This window comes from Jaculus jaculus, chromosome 3, assembly GCF_020740685.1.
Source record: "Jaculus jaculus isolate mJacJac1 chromosome 3, mJacJac1.mat.Y.cur, whole genome shotgun sequence".
Lineage (NCBI taxonomy): Eukaryota > Metazoa > Chordata > Mammalia > Rodentia > Dipodidae > Jaculus > Jaculus jaculus.
Genome location: NC_059104.1, coordinates 184,677,766 through 184,682,508, shown reverse-complemented (window position 1 = coordinate 184,682,508; position 4,743 = coordinate 184,677,766).

Below are 4,743 nucleotides of genomic sequence, written 5' to 3'. Positions count from 1 at the left end.
TGGTCATTGCCCTCGTCCAGAACGCATCTGAGCATTGCCTCAGAGCTTGTGGGACACCTCATGCTTCCCCCAAGACCTGCTGCTGGAGGAGCAGCAGCGACTGGCTAAGCCCTGTTCTAACACAGATCCTTATTGAATCACTCAGATGTCTGTGCACTCTCTAACTACTGCCATTCTTAACTTTGTTATGACTTTGGGCATCTTCTTTAATGAAATGTAATTTACAAAACCTGCATTTCACTGAATGCACATTTTAATAGAAATCTTACTTGACTCCATGGAGAGAGCTAGTTTCAGTTCCCTGCATTGCTGTGTGCCACTATTGCACGGGCGTTTACTTTTTGCTCAGCTGATTGACTTTGTAACTGATAGGATCTTCTGCTTAATCAATCTGTTGGCAAATGTTATTTTTTCAGCCTCTCTCAGAGCACTTTCCAGCACTATGAGGGAGAGCTGGGAGGGAACTGGATTCCCTCTCAGTTCCAACATGATCACTTGATGTCCTGACATTTTGTCCCAGTCCTTCCTTGATCAAGATGACCTTTCATGATCACTTTGATTATCTGGAGGCTATTGTTATCTGTATCTGTTCCTTTTCACTGAATTTGTGCTAAACACAGTCGAGTTCACACACCTAACCTTAAAGGAGACCAGCTGTCTGTTGCATGAGCAGAAGTATAGAGATCTGTGCCCAGGAAGTAGCCTGGTCTCCACTGTCTAGCTGGGTGTGGTGATGCATGTCTGTGATCCCAGAATATGGGAGGCAGAGACAGGAGGATCACCACAAGTTTGAGGCCACTCTGGTGACATAGTGAGTTCCAGACCTACCAAAATCATATAGTAAGCACCTGCTTCACAAATGAAAACAAACAACAAAAACCAAATCAAGGGCTGGAGAGATGGCTTAGTGGTAAGGTGCCTGCCTGCAAAACCAAAGAACCCAGGTTCGATTCCCCAGGACTCATGTAAACCAGATGCACAAGGTGGTGAATGCATCTGAAGTTCTTTTGCAGTGGCTGGAGATCCTGATATGCCCATTCTCTCTCCCTACCCCCCCCCAAGTGAGTAAGTAAAAATATGAAACAAATCAAATACAGTATCTTTGGGGTTACAGCAGTAGCTTAGTCTGAAATGGCTGTGGTGGCTCACTCCCCAAATTCTAATGCTTGGGAGACTGAGGCAGGAGAATTGCTATCAGTTTGAGACGAATCTGGGTTACATGGGAAGTTCTAAGCCAGCTTGAGCTATTGCTCTCCTCTGTATTCTCCAACTGTAAAACAGAACAGATTCTCCAACCAAAAGCAAGAACAGTTTGAATAAAAGGGCTAACCCTAGTCATTAGAAAGATGTATCAATGTGTATGCCCACTCTTCTTAGTGAGAAGTGGACGTTCTCTCTAGAGCCTCTTGGTTTCCTCTTCTAGGGAATCTGGCTTGGATCCCAAAACCAGTTATGAGTTCTCCCCACTGAGTGGCTCTCATGTCCAGTCTGTGTGTGGTTGGTTACCTGCATTGGCTGTGTGCCACTATTGCACGAGCGTTTACTTTTTGCTCAGCTGATTGACTTTGTAACTGACAGGATCTTCTGCTTAATCAATCTGTTGGCAAATGTTATTTTTCCAGCCTCTCTCAGAGCACTTTTCAGCACTATGAGGGAGAGCCGGGAGGGAATTAGATTCCCTCTCAGTTCCAACATGATCACTTGATGTCCTGTGGCTGCAGGCTATAGTATCTTCAGCAATAGGGACTTACTTACCTTTTAGGTCTTGCAGGTCGCCAAGTGTTTTGGTAATAACTCGTGTTATTTTGGGGACCTCATGTCTCTCTGGCCAACAGCTCACTGTGTGTGTGAAAACCCAATTATGGCCCTGGGAATTATCAGCCAGCATAGGGCATGATTCTTAAGACCAGCATTTTTTAAGTCCTGTAAAGACTTCTTTCTCTCCAGTGGCCTTCCTCTTTGACACACTTGTGACTTTGCACCATGGTTACTGTCCTCCTCTGCAGCTTGGGGGCTCAGTGGTGTGCCACTTGCAAACCTTGCGCTCAAACCCAGTCCTAGGTCTCGTGATGGCATTGTCCTCAGGCAAGCAGGAGGCAGTGTTGTCAAAGAGAGGTAAACTGAGGCAGACGAGAGGAAGTCAAAGTTCTGGAATCAACTCTATTTCCAAGGTATCATGTGAAAGCATAAGTGAGAAGGCAAAGGGGGCGTGAGTGGGGAGAAATGCGGTGTCCGATCAAGAAGAGCAGTTTAGGTTCGAGTCTGTAAGTGTATGAGGGTTGCAGGGATTGGTGCACTTGTGATGGGTGTGCATCGGTGTAAGCTTTTCACCACAGTCACAGACACCTGAGATAATTGATTTTGGCTCACAGTTTTGGATGTTTCAGTCCATGGGCAGTTGACCCTGTGGTTTAGGCCTGTGCTGAGGGAAACCGTCATCGAGGGGGTGTGTGGTAGAGCAAAACCATTTGCTTCACAGGGAGGAGGGATAAGAGGGGGGAGGGGCTGAAAGATTTCCCATTAGGCCCCCCTCCATTTCTGTGTCAACATACCAAGCTAGGGACTAGGCCTTTCACACATGGTCTTTGGGTGAACTTGGTCTCCCCGGTCAGGTTGAACCTCTGAATTTTTCCTTCCTCCCCAACCCACCATGTGAAGATGTACTGTAGATTTCTGTCTTTGGTTTCTTTTCTTTTTTGCCATTCCTTCATGGGGACTGTCTTTCATGGCCAAGACTTCAGTTCTTCTTTTTCTTTATTAAAAATATTTTAGGTTTTTCAAGGTAGTGTCTCCCTCTAGTCCAGGCTGACCTGGAATTCAGTATGCAGTCTTAGGCTGGCCTCCAATTCCGTGTGATCCTCCTGCTTCCGCATCCCGAGTGCTGAACGTCCTACACCGCTGTCCCAGTACCATCTCTCTGGCACAGTAATAAAGTTTTTAATCAGGTAAAGACTTCAAAAGACATTATAAAAAGCTTTGAATATTATATTTCATCTTCAATACAAGAAAATAGAATTTGAAAGAATATTCCTCACAGGTCTTGATATAACATATTTTAAGAGCTAACAGCTACTGTGCATTCATGTGATAGTAAATAGATGTGTTAGCTAATCTGAAATCATTTGACATACTGATAAACTAATTTCTTGTATAGTTGGTTGCAAGTAAATACTTTGTGAAGAAATCATAATATATATCAAATAGAAAATTTTGTGTACTGTTTCTGGCTGTTTTCATAAAATTTGATCATGGTGGAGAATCACATTTAGTGAATTTTCAAATATTATCTTTAAAAACCACTCTGACTAAATCATGTTAAATAAAATATTAAAGGTTAGAAGTCTATAATTCATAACTTTGCGACAATAGAAATATTTAATGATGGATTTCAGTTCCTGTAATCTCTGGATTTGTGATATCTTGCAAATCAAGGGTCCTGAGAGTCTTGGAATTTTAATGCATTTTAAATAGATGTCTTGAAAACATTGAGGAATATGTTAATAATTACTCAGTCATGAGAATAGAATTGAACAGAAAGCATGATTGTTAATTCTTTATAGGAGTCACTACTCAAAGACACAGCAGTATAGTTTTGAATTTTTAAAAAATATTTGTATTTATTTGTAAGCAGAGAGAGATAGAAGAGAGACAGAGGGAGATAATGGGTTGCCAAGGTGCCCAGCTGCTGCAAATGAGCTGCAGACACATTTGACATATTATGCATGTGGCTCATGTGGGTCCTGGGGCACACAAGCACCTTAACCACTGAACAGTCTCTGCAGCCCAAGTGTTGACCTTTTAAATGCTTACATTTCTAATCTCATATTTGTCATTTGGAGTTAAGTAAGTACTAACAATACAGCAAAATACACAGAGTTACTGGTAAGATTTAACTGGCTTCTAAACTGGAGAAAGCAGGAGAAAGAGGCCGTACATCACTGTCTAGAAGAGGGTAAGGTAACTGGTCTCATTCAGTCTAGTCTTTGACCCACCATGCAAGTACATTTATAATTTGAAAGTTGTTATTTGAGTAAATAATAAACACAAAATTCATGCTCTTAAAATGTGTATATTTTGTCCAACACATTAAAACAGATTGAAATTTATGTTAGAAATTTTATTCTAAAATTATAATGTGGCTGGAGAGATCGCTTAGCAGTTAAGGCATTTGCCTGCAAAGCCAAAGGATACGGTTTAACTCTCCAGGAGTCACATAAGCCAGATGCACAAGGGGTTGCATTCACCTGGAGTTCCTTTGCAGTGGCTGGAGGCCCTGACATGCCCATTCTCTCTCTCTCTCAAATAAATAAATAAAATATATTTTTTAAAAAGCTAGTTGCGGTGGTGCGTGCTTTTAATCCCAGCACTGGGGAGACAGAAGTAGGAGGATCTCTGTGAGTTCAAGGCCACCCTGAGACTACAGAGTGAATTCCAGGTCAGCCTGGGCTAGAGTGAGACCCTACCTCAAAAAACAAAAAAAATAAATAAATAAAAATTAGATGGGGAAGGGAATGGATTAGAATAAAGTGTAATGATATGCCATTATGAAGTCCATGTCTTCTTATGTTAACAAAAACATTAGAAAAGTAAAAGAGTAAAACAACCCCTTCACTGCACTTTGTAGAAAGTCTACGAGGGTGAGATACAATAAAGCCAGCACACCTGCAACACAGCCACCCTCCCAGGGCTCTCGGGAAGGCTTCAATTTCATGTTCCTTGTCTGACCATGAAGTGTGCCGCCTC